The sequence below is a fragment of the Oncorhynchus masou genome, chromosome 31 (genome assembly GCF_036934945.1).
Source record: "Oncorhynchus masou masou isolate Uvic2021 chromosome 31, UVic_Omas_1.1, whole genome shotgun sequence".
Classification (NCBI taxonomy): Eukaryota; Metazoa; Chordata; class Actinopteri; order Salmoniformes; family Salmonidae; genus Oncorhynchus; species Oncorhynchus masou.
The window spans coordinates 86742623-86763452 of record NC_088242.1 but is presented as its reverse complement, the minus strand read 5'-3'; the positions used below and the strand labels follow the sequence as shown (position 1 = coordinate 86763452).

The window sequence follows — 20830 nt, the reverse complement described above, 5'->3', positions numbered from 1 at the left end:
AACCAGAGGATGACGTACTAGAGCGTAGCGTACCAGAGCATGAAGTACCAGAGCATGAAGTACCAGAGCGTAGCGTACCAGAGCGTGGCGTACCAGAGCGTGGCGTACCAGAGCACGAAGTACCAGAGCATGACATACAAGAGTGTGACATACAAGAGTATGATATACCAGAGTGTAGTGTCCAGAGCATGACATACCAGAACATGACGTATCAGAGCGTGATGTACCAGAGCATGCCGTACCAGAGCATAACATAGCAGAGCATGAAGTACCAGAGCATGAAGTACCAGAGCATAGCATACCAGAGCATGACGTACCAGAGAATGACGTATCAGAGCGTAGCGTACCAGAGCATGACATACCAGAGCATGATGAACCAGAGCATGACGTACCAGAGCATGACGTACCAGAGCATGACGTACCAGAGCATTGCGTACCAGAGAATGATGTACAAGAGCGTAGCATACAAGAGCTTGACGTACCAGAGCATGATGTACCAGAGCATGACGAACCAGAGCATGACGTACCAGAGCATGACGTACCAGAGCGTTGCGTACCAGAGAATGACGTACCAGAGCATGACGTACCAGAGCGTTGCGTACCAGAGAATGATGTACAAGAGCGTAGCATACAAGAGCTTGACGTACCAGAGCATGACGTACCAGAGCATGAAGTACCAGATAGTGAAGTACCAGATAGTGACGTACCAGTGAGTGACGTACAAGAGCATGACCTACCAGAACATGACGTATCAGAGCGTGATGTACCAGAGCATGCCGTACCAGAGCATAACATAGCAGAGCATGAAGTACCAGAGCATGACGTACCAGAGCATAGCATACCAGAGCATGAAGTACCAGAGCATGACGTACCAGAGCATGACGTACCAGAGCATAGCATACCAGAGCATGACGTACCAGAGCGTAGCGTACCAGAGCATGACGTACCAGAGCATGACGTACCAGAGCGTTGCGTACCAGAGAATGATGTACAAGAGCGTAGCATACAAGAGCTTGACGTACCAGAGCATGACGTACCAGAGCATGAAGTACCAGAGCATGAAGTACCAGAGCATGACGTACTAGAGCAGGACGTACCAGAGCGTGACATACAAGAGTGTGACATACAAGAGTATGATATACCAGAGCGTATAGTCCAGAGGATGACGTACCAGATAGTGATGTACCAGATAGTGACGTACCAGAGAGTGACGTACTAGAGCATGACCTACCAGAACATGACGTATCAGAGCGTGATGTACCAGAGCATGCCGTACCAGAGCATAACATAGCAGAGCATGAAGTACCAGAGCATGACGTACCAGAGCATAGCATACCAGAGCATGAAGTACCAGAGCATGACGTACCAGAGCATAGCATACCAGAGCATGACGTACCAGAGCGTAGCGTACCAGAGCATGACGTACCAGAGCATGACGTACCAGAGCGTTGCGTACCAGAGAATGATGTACAAGAGCGTAGCATACAAGAGCTTGACGTACCAGAGCATGACGTACCAGAGCATGAAGTAACAGAGCATGAAGTACCAGAGCATGACGTACTAGAGCAGGACGTACCAGAGCATGAAGTACCAGAGCATGACGTACCAGAGCATAGCATACCAGAGCATGACGTACCAGAGCGTAGCGTACCAGAGCATGACGTCCCAGAGCATGACGTACCAGAGCGTTGCGTACCAGAGAATGATGTACAAGAGCGTAGCATACAAGAGCTTGACGTACCAGAGCATGACGTACCAGAGCATGAAGTAACAGAGCATGAAGTACCAGAGCCTGGCGTACCAGAGCACGAAATACCAGAGCATGACGTACCAGATAGTGATGTACCAGATAGTGACGTACCAGAGAGTGACGTACCAGAGCATGACCTACCAGAACATGACGTATCAGAGCGTGATGTACCAGAGCATGCCGTACCAGAGCATAACATAGCAGAGCATGAAGTACCAGAGCACGACGTACCAGAGCATAGCATACCAGAGCATGAAGTACCAGAGCATGACGTACCAGAGCATAGCATACCAGAGCATGACGTACCAGAGCGTAGCGTACCAGAGCATGACGTACCAGAGCATGACGTACCAGAGCGTTGCGTACCAGAGAATGATGTACAAGAGCGTAGCATACAAGAGCTTGACGTACCAGAGCATGACGTACCAGAGCATGACGAACCAGAGCATGACGTACCAGAGCATGACGTACCAGAGCATGACGTACCAGAGCGTTGCGTACCAGAGAATGACGTACAAGAGCGTACCAGAGCATGACGAACCAGAGCATGAAATACCAGAGCATGAAGTACCAGAGCATGACGTACCAAAGCATGACGTACCAAAGCATGACGTACCAAAGCATGACGTACCAAAGCATGACGTACCAGAGCATGACGTACCAGAGCATGACGGACCAGAGCATGAAGTACCAGAGCATGACGTACCAGAGCATGAAGTACCAGAGCATGAAGTACCAGAGCACGACGTACCAGAGCACGAAGTACCAGAGCGCGAAGAACCAGAGCACGAAGAACCAGAGCACGAAGAACCAGAGCACGAAGAACCAGAGCACGACGTACCAGAGCACGACGTACCAGAGCACGACGTACCAGAGCACGACGTACCAGAGAATGACGTACCAGAGAATGACGTACCAGAGAATGACGTACCAGGGCATGACGTACAAGAGCGTTACATACAAGAGTGTGACATACAAGAGTATGATATACCAGAGCGTAGCGTCCAGAGCATGACGTAACAGAACATGACGTATCAGAGCGTGATGTACCAGAGCATGCTGTACCAGAGCATAGCATAGCAGAGCATGAAGTACTAGAGCATGACGTACCAGAGCATAGCATACCAGAGCATGACGTACCAGAGCATGACGTACCAGAGCGTAGCATACCATAGCATGACGTACCAGAACATTACGTACCAGAGCGTAGCGTACCAGAGCGTAGCGTACCAGAGCGCGACGTACCAGAGCGCGACGTACCAGAGCGCGACGTACCAGAGCGCGACGTACCAGAGCGCGACGTACCAGAGCGCGACGTACCAGAGCGCGACGTACCAGAGCGCGACGTACCAGAGCGCGACGAACCAGAGCGCGACGAACCAGAGCGCGACGAGCCAGAGCGCGACGTGCCAGAGCGCGACGTGCCAGAGCGCGACGTGCCAGAGCGCGACGTGCCAGAGCGCGACGTGCCAGAGCGTGACGTACCAGAGCGTGACGTACCAGAGCATGACGGACCAGAGTATGAAGTACCAGAGCATGACTCTCTGATATTTAACTGATACAAGAGGTAGAGATAGACGATCAAGAAATGTGTTTTCCAGCGTTAAAATAAAACTGAACTTTTCAATGCTCCTGCACTCAATTCCATTGTAATGTGAAGCCCACATAACTGTCCCTCCCCCCAGTGTCCCCTCAACCCCCAGTCCCCCGCAGTGTCCCCCCACCTCCCAGTGTCCCCCACCCCTCAGTGCTTCCCTTCCCCCAGTTTCCAATCATGTCCCAGGTCCCCCTTCTTACCTTGAGATGTGAAAGCTGTCTCCTGTCATCTTCCAGCTGCCTCTTTTTGTTCTCGACCTCTATCTGCCTCTTCCTCTTCTCCTGTTGGTGCATAGGGAAAACACAGAGCAGAGATGATATGATCACCCTAAGAAACAGTGGCAACCTGTTCTACCCATGTAGTTTCCTGTTGCTCAGTGGATTGGGGCATAGTGCCAGCAACACTGGGATCGTCTCCATTTTCTAGTAAACAGTGACATAACAGTGAGTAATCAGTGAATGGTCCATTACGGCACTAAATTCCCAGTGCAACTGATATTTGGCCTCATTTTGTTTGTGTCTTGGACTCCTCAGCTGGAATAAATATGTAAAAACTCAAATGTTCATCTACTAAAGTCCAGTACTAATCATATTCAAGTGTGTACAGAAATATACAAGAATACTTTTTATTCTCGCGTGTATTTACAGAGAGGCCACTGTCCAGACTGTATTTACTGAGGAGATTGAATGGACAATCTACCACAGATCATAGCAATAGAGAAATTAAAGGTCCACACTGTTAGAAGAGCTACACTCCTGACACAGACCCTGTGGCTGTAGTGGCCAACTACAGATATAAGGTTTACTAGGCCCTTCCACTCTAGTACAGAGGAAACCATAAACATTCTCCTCCTGAAGAGCTGTCCTGCTCAACAGTTACATACTTCGGCATGTGCTGTGTCACAGTGTCCCTCCTTCAGGCTTGGTATTTTGATATGAAAGAGTTGTTTGGAAGGGCATTCCAGGCTGAATTTCATACAGTGCTGGATAAGGTGACTAATCTAAATCAATATGTGCTCTATGTTGAGTATACAGAAGGTTTGCTGGATAGAAATTGTTTACTTGAGGTTATATGAACACATGGCATGACTCTCTTATACCCCAAGATGACGTGGACTAATTCAAGTCCTTATATTCAACCTCCCAAACACACACACGCATGCACATGAACAGATGCGCGCGCGCGCACACACACACACACACACACACACACACACACACACACACCTTTATCTGAATCCACCAATCATATAACATCAAGACGGATTAAAACATTTAAAAGTTCTGCGATACAAGGACACGTAAGGATACAAAAAGCACATTGTCCTGCCCTTAACGGCTGAAACAGAGCAGTACCTTGCTGGTTACTTTGCCATAGTCTGAGACAGGCGTGCCATCTGAAGGCCACATACCGTAAGCCTATGTACGTGGCCGAGACTGACAAATATCAGCGCCACCAACTTGCACTTATATCCCAGGCTGTTCAAGCATGATACAAGGGGCTGGAATTTAAGAAGCTTGTCAGAGGCCGGATCCATGTAATAATCAAATGAGCAGCCCACTTCCAAAACGTTCTTCCCCCACAACAACACACACATGCACACAATGAGCCGTGCATTTCTCATTGTGCCAGGCAAAGGAGGCTCAGAGGAGGAGGAAGGGGAGACCCATCCTACTCAGTGCATTTAATAAAATAAAAACAGTGAAACATTTTAAAAAGTTAGACTTTTTGGATAAAACTATATACAAAATTCACTCCCGTTCAAAAGTTTGGGGACACTTAGGAATGTCCTTGTTTTTGAAAGAAAATCACATTTTTTGTCTGTTAAAAAAACATCAAATTGATCAGAAATACAGTGCAGACATTGTTAATGTTGTAAATGACTATTGTAGCTGGAAATGGCTGATTTTGAATGGAATATCTACATAGGCATACAGAGGCCCATTATCATCAACCATCACTCCTGTGTTCCTATGGCACGTTGTGTTAGCTAATCCAAGTTTACCATTTTAAAATCCTAATTGATCGCTAGAAAACCCTTTTGCAATTATGCTAGCACAGCTGAAAACTGTTGTCCTGATTAAAGAAGCAATAAAACTGGCCTTCTTAAAAATAGTTGAGAATCTGGTGCATCAGCATTTGTGGGTTTGATTACAAGCTCAAATGTCCAAAACAAAGGACTTTATTCTGAAACTCATCAGTCTATTCTTGTTCTGAGAAATGAAGGCTATTCCATGCGAGAAATTGCCAAGAAACTGAAGATCTCGTACAACGCTGTGTACTACTCCCTTCACAGAACAGCGGAAACTGTCTCTAACCAGAATAGAAAGAGAAGTGGGAGGCCCCGGTGCACAACTGAGCAAGAGGACAAGTACATTAGAGTGTCTAGTTTGAGAAGAAGACACCTCACAAGTCCTCAACTGGCAGCTTCATTGAATAGTACCCGCAAAACACCAGTCTCAACGTCAACAGTGAAGAGGCGACTCCGGGATGCTGACCTTCTAGGCAGAGTTGCAAAGAAAAAGCCATATCTCAGACTGGCCAATAAAAATAAAAGATTAAGATGGCCAAAATAACACAGACACTGGACAGAGGAACTTTCATTCATAGTCTTGGTTGTTACAACCTCATGATGGGTCCAGGGAAAATGTGAGTATCATGTAGTAGCCTAAACCTATCGATGTTACATTGAGCTGAGTGAATGGAATATGAATGACCGTCATCCAACATGCCTTAATAGCAATAAGGCCATTTTCATAAAACATTAAAAAAATCTTCCTTAAATTTAAACAGCACCAATCGCAACTGGAGGCAGGGTATTATGTTTAAAAGATTTGGCCATAGTCTACATGACTTCTTCTCTGCTCTGTCTCCAGACAAGCCAGCTCCAAGCCAGCTCCAAGCATGAGAAATACAATTCACAAGCCTGCCAACTGAAACCCAAAGACAATCCACTTATCCCTAAACCCAGGCACTTGTTGATCAGAGAATAATTGGATAGGGTGTGAGCAATATGGTTGAAACTATCAGCCTATTGGGGAGTGGGGGGACATTGGGGGTGGGGGGAAATTGGAGAGTGGGGGAGCCAAAGTAACAATGTTCCGCTAGCTTGTGAACAGGTGTGATAATGCTGTCAGCGGTTTCACCCTGCTCCTGTTTGCCCACATTAAACCTAGCTCTCTCAAATACAATGTTGTGTCGCCTTAGGAAATGCATTTCAAAACGGTCTTAATGGCACTGTAGTTACGTTTCTCTTCCTCAGTCAAAGGTGAAGGATTTAATATATCCTCGACTTCATCACCCATAGAGTAAATCAGTGTATTAACTTGAAATGCCACATTTTTCAAGTTTAAGCCTGAAGCTACTCTGTACCTTTCAAATCTATGTTGGCCCATTTTGAATGTCTGAGGGATTCGGCTACTTCAGCCACACTCGTTGCAAACAAGTGTATAAACTCGAGCACACAGCCATGCAATCTCCATAGTAAAACATTTGCAGTATAATGGCCTTACTAAAGAGGTTAGCGACTTTCAACGTGACACCATCATAGGAAGCCATCTTATGATGGATGCCATCTTTCCAACAAGTCAGTTGGTCAAATTTCTGCAGTTACTGTAAAAGTGGAAATGTCTAGGAGCAACAACAGCTCAACCACGAAGTGGTAGGCCACACAAGCTCACAGAATGGGACCGCCGAGTGCTGAATCTTAACGCTACAACATAAATGATTCTGTGCTTCCAACTTTGTGGCAACAGTTTGGGGAAGGCCCTTTCCTGTTTCAGCATGGCCCGTGCACAAAGCGAGGTCCATACAGAAATGGATGGTTGATACCAGTGTAGAAGAACTTGACTGGCCTGTATAGAGCCCTGCTCTCAACTCCATCGAACACCTTTGGGATGAACTGGAACGCCGACTGCGAGCCAAGCCTAATCGCCCAACATCAGTGCCCAAACTCACCAATGCTCTTGGCTAAATGTAGCAACGTTACAACATCTAGTGGAAAGCCATAACAGAATAGTGGAGGCTGTAATTGTATGTATTTTATTTGACCTTTATTTAACTAGGCAAGTCAGTTAAGAACAAATCCTTATTTTCAATTACGGCCTAGGAACAGTGGGTTAACTGGGGCAGAGCAACAGATTTGTACAGCTCAGGGGTTTGAACTTGCAACCTTCCGGTTACTAGTCCAACACTTTAACCACTAGGCTATCCTGCTGCCCACTAGGCTACCCTGTCGCAACAAAGGGGGGACCAATTCCATATTAATGCCCATGATTTTTCAGCAGCAGGGACTGGGAGACTAGTCAGGATCGAGGGAAAGATGAACAGCGCAAAGTACAGAGATCCTTGATGAAAACCTACTCCAGAGCACTCATCACCTCAGACTTGGGCAAAGGTTCACCTTCCAACAGGACAACGGCCCTAAGCATACAGCCAAGAACAACGCAGGAGTGGCTTGGGGACAAATCTCTGAATGTCCTTGAGTGGCCCAGCCAGAGCCCGGATTTGAACCCGATCAAAAATCTCTGAAAATAGCTGTGCAGCGACGCTCCCCATCCAACCTGGCAGAGGTGTGTCAAGTTTGTAGCATCATACCCAAGAAGACTCAAGGCTGTAATCACTACCAAAGTTGCTTCAACAAAGTACTGAGTGAAGGGTCTGAATACTTATATATGCGTGATATCTGTTATTTTTATTTTTATTTTACACATTTACATACATTTCTAAAAATTCTGTTTTTGTTTCGTCATTATGGGGTATTGTGTGTAGATTGATGAGGAAAATAAACAATTTAAATAAATTTTAGATTAAGGCTGTAATCAATTTTAGAGTAAGGCTGCTCTAGCATCTCAGTGCTAGAGGCATTACTGCAGTCCCTGGTTCGAATCCAGGATGCATCAGATCCAACTGTGATTGGGAGTCCCACGCTGTGGCACACAATTGGCCCAGCATCACCAGGGTAGGCTGTCATTGCAAATAAGAATTTGTTCTTAACTGACTTGCCTAGTTAAATAAAAGGTTAAAGATGGCTGGCTCAGTTGGTTAGAGTGCAGAGTTTATAACACTACGGTAGTGGGTTCAATTACCATGTGGGCAGAATGAGCTAAATTATTTTACTATCGTTATGGAAGACATAAGGCTGATAGAAAGAGAGGGGAGGGGAGTTGAGGGTATAGGCCTGAGGCTGTATTGGAAGTGAGTGTGTTAGCATTTTTATTTACAGCGCCCATTTAAACTGTGCAGTCTGCAGCACTGGCCTTGGCTAGGTCTGTCTATAGGTTTTTCTCATGCAGCACTATTAAAAAGGGTACAAATTAAATTGAAAGAATGAGAGAAGGAGACAGAGCGAGAGAGGTGGAGGGAGAAAGAGAGGTAGGGAGAGGAGGAGAGAAAGAGGGAAAAGGGTGTGTAGAAGAGGGAGGTAGAGATAAAGGCATAGATAGACAGGTGAGTACCTCTCTCTCCATCCAGGCAAAGAATGAATAAGGCAGAATCTTTAAAGATAATTGTGTGTGTGTGTGTGTGTGTGTGTGTAGGGCAGATAAAGACATAGCGAAAGATTGTTAGAAGGAGAGCAAGATAGAGGAGAGGAGAAAGAGTTTGGGGCTGAAAGACACGGGCTTAGGAATGAAAGGTTTTAATTCTCCTTCCCAGTTGGTAAGAATGAATGATTAAAGCCTCAAAAGATGAATGCGCGAGATGCTCATGGAACACCCTCGGAAAGCTCAAGACTTAAATGAAAGTGGATGAGGAAATCTCCAATAAAATCCATCAAACCCCAACCAGTCCATCTACAACTCTATACAAGCATATTAGGTGCTGCAATCGTTTCCCTGCGCAGTAATGTCGGAGTATGTCAATCTGTGTAGATTGTACTGTATAGAAAGTGTTTTGAGGGTGAGAGTGTAACATATGATCTCATCACTTACCGCTATAGCCTGGATTCTCTCCTGCTGTGACAGCCCCTCAGACATCCTGCCAGAAAGAGAGAAATAATTGAAGAGAGAGAGAGAAACAATTGAAGAGAGAGAGAAACAATTAAAGAGAGAGAGAGAGAGAGAGAGAGAGAGAGGGGAGAAACAGAGGTAGGAAGAGGGGGAGAGAGGGGAATGAAGGAAGGGTGGTAGAAAGAAGAAAAGGGTGGGTAGAGGAAGGGGGAAAAAGAGAGAGAGAGAGGATGTTAAACACGGTTAACAAGAAACCCACAAGACAATTGGCCGTGAAGACAACATTCTGAAGACACAGCCAGTCTATTAGGTTTGTGGTCTTATATACTATGGGTCTCTTTGCATTTGAAACATGTTGATGTTGAGAAGCATCCCTCCCAGACGGGTGCATCCCATCCAGCACCATTCCATCCAGACCCAGACTGTGTTGGTCAGGAGTGACCTTCCCCCCTCTGATAGCCCTGTTTGAAAGATGAGATGTACAACATGCCATGAGGGAACGCAGGAATGCCTGGCCTCCGCTACGGTCCTTCTCCACCGACCCAACACCCCCGCTCGCCCTTAATCTGTAACACACACCACCTGTAAAAATACCATGCGTTTTTCGGGGCTCCTAAGTGAACTATGCTTGGCTGCTTGGCTTACAGTGGAGAGTGGTATGAGAAGCTGAGGGGGTAAGCGGAAAGAGTGGAAAGCGGGAGGTTATAATTTACAATGAAGGCCTTTATTTTAATTAACAAGGCGAGCCAGCAGAACTCAGCCTAGGACCATGTGTACCAGGCAAATAAAAGAGGACAAAATGTTTTATTGTTTCAAGTTTCAAGTTTTATTTGTCACAAGCACAAATGATTAATTTGTAAGCCCTAGCCAACAGTGTAGTATTCAATATCAAAATATTATAACTCATTTATTTTTTTTAACCCAGAGAAATAAGAAATAAGAGAGTAAGATATCCAGTAGCACATTTACAATGTGCAGGTATACTGGAGTATTGAGGTAGATGTAAATATGTAGGCAGCCATTAGGAGAAAGTGACTGGTAACAGCATTAATAATAATAACAATAGTAAACAGCATAGCAGCAGCATAAGTGGTGAGTGGGTGCCAGCGTGGTGGTGAGAGTGTCTATGTAAGTGTGAGGTGTGGGTGAGTGCAAGAGTGTCAGTGTAGGCGGATGGATATACATGTAAACAGGGCTGAAAAGCTGAAAAGTGACTGGTAGCAGGAATATAGAAATAATTATGGTACTATACTAAATGGTAATATATACATGTAAACAGGGCTGAAAAGTGACTGGTAGCAGGAATATATAAATACGTATGATAATATACTAATGGTAATGTATACATGTAAACAGGAGTAATAGTGACCAGTAGGATAAGAAATAGATAGATACTAATGGTAATCAATAATCAATGAACAGCAGTGTAGTGGTAGTAATAAGTCTAATCAATAATCATACTCAACATTTCTATAGGCTATGCAATTGCGCAAGAAAACGGAGTGATGGCCTCTACTAAAAAGAGTAGGATCACATCAGCTTTACTTAGGCTAGGCCTCCTATATTTATTTCTCAACTTTCCTAATATTAAGCACATTGCTTATTTACAACAGGCGTATAGCCTACCTGGCTGCAGTGGTGTAAAGTACTTAAGTAGTACATTAAAGTAGTTTTACATAAGTAGTTTTTGGGGTATATAGTATATATATATATATATATATATATATATATAACAATTTGACAACTTTTACTTCACTACATTCCTAAGGAAAATAATATACTTTTTACTTCATACACTTTCCCTGACACCCAAAAGTACTTTTTTGACAGGAAAATGGTCCAATTCACCTTCAACTTATCAAGAGAATATCTCTGGTCATCCCTACTACCTCTTATTTTTTAAATATATATTTTTCTATTTTGTTATTGACTGTACATTTGTTTATGTGTAACTCTGTGTTGTTGTTTTGTCACACTGCTTTGCTTTATCTTGGCCAGGTCGCAGTTGTAAATGAGAACTTGTTCTCAACTGGCCTACCTGGTTAAATAAAGGTGAAATAAATAAATAAATACCTGGAAGACTCACTAAACACATGCTTGGTTTGTAAATTAATGTCAGAGTGTTGTAGTGTACCCCTGGCAATCCATGAATGTAAAAAAAATATTTAAAAAATAAAAAATTGTCCTGTCTGATTTGCATAATATAAGGAATTTGAATTTATTAAATCATTTTACTTTTGATACTTAAGTACATTTTAGCAATTCTATTTACTTGTGATATTTAAGTATATTTCAAACCAAATACTTTTTGACTCTTACTCAGTGGGTATTTTACTGTGAGACTTTTACTTTAGTCATTTTCTATTAAGGCATCTTAATTTTTTGTTTCTTTACTTCTACTCAAGTATGACTTTTGACTACTTTTTCCACCACTGCCTGGCTGGCATGAAAAACATGTTCCACCACTGCCTGGCTGGCATGAAAAACATGTTCCACCACTGCCTGGCTGGCATGAAAAACATGTTCCACCACTGCCTGGCTGGCATGAAAAACATGTTCCACCACTGCCTGGCTGGCATGAAAAACATGTTCCACCACTGCCTGGCTGGCATGAAGAACATGTTCCACCACTGCCTGGCTGGCATGAAGAACATTCCCTCTGCCACAGTTGTTTCCATGTAGGTGCATGATAATGGTCCATTCTAAATCAAAACAAATTTCACTCATATATTATTTTACTAAATCAAGAATAGTCTGACGGGTGACAATATTAGCCTATCACCTGTGAATGATGCCCAGCATAAAAAAATGCCTTTTTCTCAACTTTTTAAATCATATTCGCACAGTTTCAAGTTTGGGGAAGTTAATTTTCACCATAAAAATGCACCTTTATAATTAAAAGCATTACATGCATAATTGCATTTGTGGTCACATTTGATAATGGTGTTTTCCGCTAATGGAACATTTGCCCTTATAGCCTACTACCATGTGTGCATTGCTGCACTTATAATGTGAAGAAACAGCCTAATAGTTTATCAATATTTTAAGCCAAACTTTCTAATCTGTTGCGTCAGCCACATTGGGTAAAAAGTTTTTAATTTTTAGATGCTAGTAGTTGTATTAATTTGGGATCTATCGCATCCCACAACTGTCCCAGACTATGTTTGGAATAGAATAGGTCAACTTTTGCACTATGGGGGTCAGTAGATTGACATAGGCCTACTCCTCTTGTTGGCTGACGAAAAGTAAATGTGGACAGTTCTTCCAATATGCACCTCGGAATTGGATAAGGACACGCGCAATTGCGTCCCCGATGTGTCTGTCTTCACTTGTAGCCTGTGAGAAAGACCCCATCACGTGATGGAGAGGCATGTGAGTGAGAGGTGATTCGGAACGCACAGCACTCTGGGCCAAGGGCACAACAGCCACTGGCGGTAAAAGGCATGGATTTCTTTAGGGTGTATTATGGCCACACAAAGGGGATGCTGTCATAAAATTCTAGGCATTATCGAGTGCTTGTCAAATTGTGATTGAGTGACCGATGTACTGTGTACAGCCCGTGCAAAAAAAACTAAGCAGAGCTCATGCTTTTCAAGTTACTTTTTTCATATCATCATTAGTTTTTGGGAACAAGAATGCTGGTAGTCAGCTTGAAACATGTGGGGATAACAGGCTTGGACAAGGAGAGGTTGAAAATGGGATGCTCCCTTTGAAAATTTTGTGATATATGCAAAACACATAGGTGTTTGCGTCGATGCTATGTCTCTGGGACAAAATGCTATTAGCGTTTCACATGGGGCTCATCTTAGATGCTACGCTAGGCTAATGCTATTGCTTTGTGTGGCTTCTACTGCTAGGCCTGAGTATGCAGAGTTCAGCAGTGCTGCATCATGTAGATGGCTGTATTTTCTGAGGAAAATGAGTATCTACCAATAAGTAAAGGCTATCCACCAATAAGTAAAGGCTATCTACCAATAAGTAGAAGCTACCCACCAATCTGTACAGGCTAGGTTTGATGGAGGCTGTTGGAGTGGCTACAGTACATCAGGAGATAAACTAATTCATCTGAGTAGAAACCTTCAGAGCGCGAGTGGGTCAAAGTGTAGTGGTGAATCGATTACATAACCTTGCATTATTAATGTGTAAAATCAACAATTTAGACTGGATTTTTTTTGTTCCTTCCCAGCTGCAGCTCGGAATTCTCTAAAAAGATCACACGCTAATTTTCTCACTGTCACATGCACATTTTCATGAAGTGCTAACAACGGCAGAAGGGTTCTGGTTTTGGTCAGCCCTCAAAGAGAAGCTTGTTCCTGTTCAACAGGCATTGCTTCGTTTTCATTTTTTTTTATCCCATAAATGAATTGTTATGTTGCCCAATATTAGCCCGTTGAAGCTTTTTGTCATTAGAAATAGGATGATGAATGTATCAATATGAGGCCAAGCAAAATGGCTGTGGTAAATTGCTGTGGGAATGTTCAAACTTCCAGGATCAACACATTTGGTTCTAATGCCTCTGGGGGTATTGCAGAGCACTGGTCAATTTCACTCATGAATACTGACCATGAACTGGTGCATCATGTCCAGCCCTTTTCATTACACGTGAACATTTCATTGGAGGTGAATCTGAGGGCACTGTGACCTGATGTGTTTGTGTGTGAGAATGTGTGTGTGTGTGCATGCTTTCTTGCAAGCGTGTATGTGAGGGGGTTGTATGTGGGTGCATTCCAGAAGAAGACCTGTCAAAGCACCAGTAAAACTGCACTGCCGCAACAAGCTAAGCTCCATAGGGGCCTACAGGAGCTATATACAGACGGGTGGGGGATCACAACTCAAATTTAACAGGGAGTCATTAATAGTGATATTAATAGTGACACTAATGACATCACTTCATACTACACACTCTAAGAAGAAACGGGTTCCAAAAGGGTTCTTTGCAGAGGGATATGTTTCTACCAAAAACCATTTTGCTCAGAAGAACACTTTTTGGAAGGCAAGTCTTAATTGCAAGGCAAAGGGTTCTACCTAGAAACTTTAACATCAAAAGAGCCATTTTGGAAGAAAGGGTTCTTTGATTCTTTGGGAGGCAAGAATAATTATTTGGAAGGCAAGAAGTGTTCTACATAGAACCATATATAATATTTCCCAGCATGCTCTATTTGAGTGAGAATTTCAGAATGTTTTGTTTTGCTGTAATTTCGGTGTTCTGCATTTACAGTGATTGGTTCATAGATTTTATGCTACACAAAAATAACATAATACAGTTTAATACAGTCCATAATACAGCCCAATCTGTTGGATTTATTGCACCCGTAATTTAGGTTGTTCAAGTTTCGATGTTTGAGGTAGTGTCAGTAATTCATCTTCCCTACACTGGCAGTCATTCTGAATGCAGGATGTGGGTGATTAACAATTCCACTTGTTGGATATCCTAACACTGTCTGGATTCCGATCAATAGGAATTACAAATCACTTTGCCAGCCAGCATAATGTAACTTGCAGGCCTGATGTCTGTAAACCAGGAGATAGTCTACACTCGGTTTGTTGCTTTTATGAAATCGTTTTCATGAAATCGTTTTTAAATCATAGCTAAAGTTTGTATTGCTACGCAATCTGCATTGCGGTCAGCTTTTACATCTGGGACAGCAAGTTTGTGTTCCTGTTAAGTAGCAGTTAGCCTGCTCCATTTTCATGATGGCTAGCAGCTAACGCTAGCAGTGCTAAACCACCAGTGCTTTTATCCATGGCTGGGCACAAATACTTCAGGTGTGAAATGATTTCCACACAAGATGAAGATAAGGTGGAACTGGAAAATGGACAGGGATTTGTCTGCCCTAAATGCAACACCATCAAGCAGCTTAGGGAAGAGATCTTTCTGCTGTTAGCTCGACTGTGAGAAAAGAACAACCTGCTTTTAAAAGTACACCGACTTTGCTGTAACCCAGGCAAACCGAATCTCAGTTTTAAATGCCTGATAGCAAAGCTGTCGGTGAGTTGGGCAGGCTTGATCTGTCCCAATCCAACAGACAGATGTTCAGCTCAACTCCGCAGCCCATGGGAGACTGGACACTCGCAAGGCGTAAGAGAACGGGGAGGCAGTCTGGCCACCCTTCATCTATCCAAAAAGATCTGATCCAGCTATCAAACAGCTTTTCCCCGCTTGAGACAGATCTACCAGCCCCGGGAGTCAGCACAGATCCTGGCCCGCCATAGTTCAGCAGATCACTTCCCCATCGGATTCCATCACGACCACCATCATTGTGGGCAGCTCGATACTGAGAGATTTTTGCTTGCCTACGATCTGTTGACTGACCAAGGTCCTCTGTCACCCAGGAGCCATTGTCCATGACATCAACTCCCTCCAGGAGCCCGACGCAAATTATATACTGCTTTCTCGGGAACAGGCCCAGATCCCTGTGATTTGCGTGAAGAGGAGGTGGAGAAAAAGGGGCCGGAAGGTGGGCTACCTTCTGATAATTCGGGCGCGATCAAATAAACCCCCACTTTCTTCCATTCTGCTAGCAAACGTGCAATCTCTGGAGAATTAAATAGATTACCTACACGGAAGATAAAACTACCAACGGGACATTCAAAACTATAATATCTTATGCTTCACGGAGTCGTGGCTGAATGACGACACTATAAACATACAGCTGGCTGGTTATACGGTGCACCGTCAGGATAGAACAGCGGTGTCTGGTAAGACAAGTGGCGGGGGACGATGTATTTTGTAAATAACAGCTGGTGCACAATATCTAAGGAAGTTTTGAGCTATGGCTCGCTTGAGGTAGAGTATCTCATGATAAGCTGTAGACCACACTATCTACCTAGAGAGTTTTCATCTGTATTTTTTGCAGCTGTTTACATACCACCACAGTCAGAGGCTGGAACTAAGATAGCATTGAATGATCTGTATTCCACCATAAGCAAACAAGAAAATATTCACCCAGAGGTGGTGCTCTTAGTAGCCAGGGACTTTAATGCAGGGAAACTTCATTCTGTTTTGCCAAATTTCTATCAGCGTGTTAAATGTGCCACCAGAGGGACAAAAACTCTGGACCACCTTTACTCCACACAGAGAGATACATACAAAGCTCTCCCTCGCCCTCCATTTGGAAAATCTGACCATAATTCTATCCCCCTGATTCCTGCTTACAAGCAAAAATAAAAGCAGGAAGCATCAGTGACTAGATCAATAAAACAACTGGTCAGATGTATACAGGGGGGTACCGGTACAGAGTCAATGTGTTAGTTGAGGTACACCACATCAGTCATGTACGTACATACCCCAACCAGAAGCCATGGATTACAGGCAACATCTGCTCTGAGCTAATGGCTAGAGCTGCCGCTTTCAAGGAGCGGGACTCTAACCCGGAAGCTTATAAGAAATCATGCTAAGCCCTCTGACGAACCATCAAACAGGAAAAGTGCCAATACAGGACTAAGATTAAATCATACTACACCGGCTCAGATGCTCGTCGGATGTGGCAGGGCTTGCAAACAATTACAGACTACAAAAGGGAAGCACAGCTGAGAGCTGTGGAAAAAGAGGAAACTAACATGGTCCAAACACACCAAGACATTCCCCCTCAGGAGGTCCCTCAGATCCTCAAAAGGTTCTACAGCTGCACCAGAGAGCATGTTGACTGGTTGCATCACTGCCTGGTATGGCAACTGCTTGGCCACTGACCACAAGGCACTACAGAGGGTAGTGCGAATGGCCCAATACATCACTGGGGCCAAGCTTCCTGCAATCCAGGACCTCTATTCCAGGCAGCGTCAGAGGAGGGCCCTAAAAATGGTCAAAGACTCCAGCCACCCTAGTCATAGACTGTTCTCTCTGCGATCGCACGGCAATTGGTACCAGAGCGCCAAGTCTAGTTCCAAGAGGCTTCTAAATAGCTTCTAACCCCAAGTCATAAGTCTCCTAAACACCTAAGTAAAATGGCTACCCAAAATATTTGCATTATACCCCCCCCCCCCCCCACACACACACACTTTTACACTGCTGCTACTCTCTGTTATTGTCTATACATAGTCACTTTAATAACTCTACCTACATGTACACATTACCTCAACTAACCAGTGCCCCTGCACATTGACTCTGTACCGGTACCCCCCTGTATATGGTCTCGCTATTGCTATTTTACTGCTGCTCTTTAATTACTTGTTATCTGTATTTTTTAAACTGCAATGTTGGTTAGGGGCTCGAAAGTAAGCATTTCAATGTAAGGTTTACACCTGTTGTATTCGGAGCATGTGACTAATAACAGTAGATGTGATATGATGGGAAGTTTGATGATATGTGCTCTAGCCTACCACGCAAAGGCAATATGGATTTCTCTGGTTGACACGGACATGCTCAGGAAAGTGATACCACAACTTAAGCTTTCTACTTGCCTACTCAAACCTATCCCCATCACATTCTTCAAAACAGTTTTTAATTGCATATATGAAGAAGTGCAAGCAATTGTTAATCACTCCCAGTTCACAGGCACTTCCCCCACTGCCTTAAAACTGCTATGGTGAAAAGTAATCTAGATGCTTCAGCTCTTAGCAATTTTCAGCCAATCTCAAACCTTCCATTCTTAAGCAAAATTGTGTAGAAATTGGTTTTCAAACATCTAAATAGTGCCAAATATATTTTTGAAAAATTCCAATCTGGTGTTCGTGCCCCCCACAGCACAGAGACAGCCTTAGTTAAAGTAGTAAATGATCTTAGAGTCAACACAGATAACAAACAGCTTTCTGTCCTTGTACTCTTAGATTGAAGTGCTCCATTCGATGTCCTTCTGGACAGACTGGAGAGGTGGGATCGCCTCTCTGGTCCAGTTCTAAATTGGTTTAGGACCTATTTAAGAGGTCACAGGTTTTTTTGTCACCCTTGGCAGCATTATCAGAAAACACAGCACTGATTTTCACAGCTACGTAGCCGATACACAGCTTTATATTTCTGTGTCACTAGAGGATTTTAGCTCCATGGATAAATTATTAGACTGTATTAGTGATTTAAATCTTGGATGAGTCACAACTTCCTCCAGCTAAAGACTGAGGTACTTATTGTTAGAGCCAAAGCAAAGAGAGAGAATGTAGCTGCACATTTGATTTATTTATTCACGGGCAATAAAGATAACACACCAGGTAAAAAACATAGGTGTTATTTTAGATTCTGAACAAAACGTTTAATGTGACCAAAATAGCTTTTTACCCCATGAGAAACATTGCTGGCATTGGGCGTCAGGTAGCCTAGTGGTTTGAGTGTTGGGTTAGAAATCTGTCATTCTGCCCCTGAACAAGGCAGTTAACCCACTGTTCCCAGGTAGGCCGTCATTGAAATAAGAATTTGTTCTTAACTGACTTGCCTAGTTAAATAAAGTTTTTTTTAAATGCTGAGGTGTGACTGTTTCTTTCTCTGCTGATACAGAGAGACTCCTCCATGCTTTTATTATAAGCAGGCTTGACAACTGTAAAGCGCTCCTGTCTGGTCTACTCAAGAAAGCCATTGGTCAACTGCAAAACATACAGAATGCTGCAGCATGGGTACTTACTAAAGACAAGACGGAGAGCACACATTACACCGGTTTTAAGGTCTCTGCACTGGCAGCCTGTGAGTTTTAGAATTCATTTTGAGATTCTTCTATTGGTTTTTAAATCAGTCCATGATTGTGCAGCCCAATACATGTCAGATGTGCTTTAAGTTATGTACCCAGTAGGTCCCTCAGGTCCTCTGGCACTGGCCTTTTAACTATCCCAAAGCCTAGGACCAAGAGGCATGGAGAGGCAGCCAGAGAACCTGAGGAGGGCTGAAACGTAGAACATATGTAAACATCTTTTTAGCTTTGCTTTTCCTTAGGGTGCTTTTTAGTCGTTCAGTTTGTGTCATTCTTTAGTTGTTTATCTTATGTTTGTTGTGTAGTAAATATTTCAGCTTTTATATTGTTTTTTATTCATTTTTTCATGTAAAGCACATCCATGTCTGAAATGTGCTGTATAACTAAAGCTTGATTTCATTTGATTTGACCACTGTGTTAGGGTATAACTAGGGCCTCAAAGAAAGGCATTATGATATATGTAATAAATTGTCATAAATAAAGGCTGGTGGAACCGTTCATAGAGGGTTCTAGGAAGAATCTTCCAAAGATAAAAGGGTTCTCGGGAGAACCCTTTATAGAAGGTTTTAGGCAGAACCATATACAGGGGGTTATTTGAAAAACACTGCATAGATGGTCCTAGATAGAACACTCTGCAAAGGGTTTTTACCCAGCACCAAAAAGGGTTCCCCTATGAGGACAAACCAAAGCGCCCTGTATGGTTCCACATAGAAAAGGTTTTTCTTAGAGTGCAGTCAGTATATTGTTCAGATATAGAGATATACATATTGTGACGACCCTGAGCGCGGAAATCGACCCTGCCGCTCCAGTATACTTTTGCGGCACAGTCGATAGCGCGCCGGACCTCGGGCTCGAAGGTCGAGGGTTCGAGACCTGCTCCCTGCTGTTTCATTACAGTATATTCCATGGATATTTTTAAACTACTGTGTTTCCACTTACAGTAAATTGTGAAATTCTATGTGGTATTGGATCTTAGTCATACTTCTGTTGGAGGTGCTAACAGTAGTGCTGCCTGTATATTATTGTTGTATCATTATTTTTATGCTTAGACCAGTTTGGCATCCCTGGATCCATTCCACATACCGGAATCCTACTCCTTGGTAACACTGCAGGCTTTTCAAGGATTCAAATTTCCCCTCAGAATCAGTGATTTCGGGATATGTACTCTGGAGTCTGGTGTCAGTGAGAGCAAGGACAATGACAGTTCTGTGTGTGGGAAAAAATATATATAATGTGAAATATGTCCACTCAGATTAGATGAGGGAGGTAAAAAATTAAAGGGAGATGGGGAAATTAGTGAGCACAGGGTGCAGTCACTTCAAATAGTAAGAGATGTGTTCCGCTTTGTTGATGTGGTCTTGGGATTTCTAGAGGGCGTGGTGCTATTCTGAGTGCCTCATAATAACAATTCAGAAACTAAAGCATAAACCCAAAAGTTTCTTCAGCAAGATACTTGGTCAAATATGACAGAATGATGAGCTTCCTTTTAAAATAAATGCAGTGTGAGTGCAGAGGCACCTACGATCACTAGCAATGTAATAATACACATTTTACGCTGATTTTTTTGCCATTTCTCTGTATCCTTCCTGAGAAAAAAACAGCTCATTGAGAATAAGGAATCTAAGGCATCTATTCTGTATTTCCAAAGAAATCAAACACACAAATGAGCTGAAACATATGTTTTCCCTCCCAGGCAGAGAAGAGAGTATGTCTAGCTGGACCAGCCTATTTTACTCTCCTTCTGTTTCCACTGTAAGGTCTTCAATTCAAGGCCCTACACTTCACTGGTCAGGCGTCCTGTTTTGAAAGCAGGGCTGAGTATGTCTTGCTGTCACGCCCCCCCCCCCCAAAAAAAAATAACATTCAGGCGGGTGACAAAGAGAAGCTTTAAGGCTTCATGACCAACACCACTGTCCCTCGCAAT

The 20830-nt window shown here is 43.5% G+C and overlaps 1 pseudogene; it reads right to left on the bottom strand.

Annotated features, from left to right (window-relative positions):
* The window catches only part of LOC135524673 (paralemmin-1-like), a 71494-nt pseudogene that overhangs the window by 38843 nt on the left and 11821 nt on the right, over nt 1-20830 (bottom strand).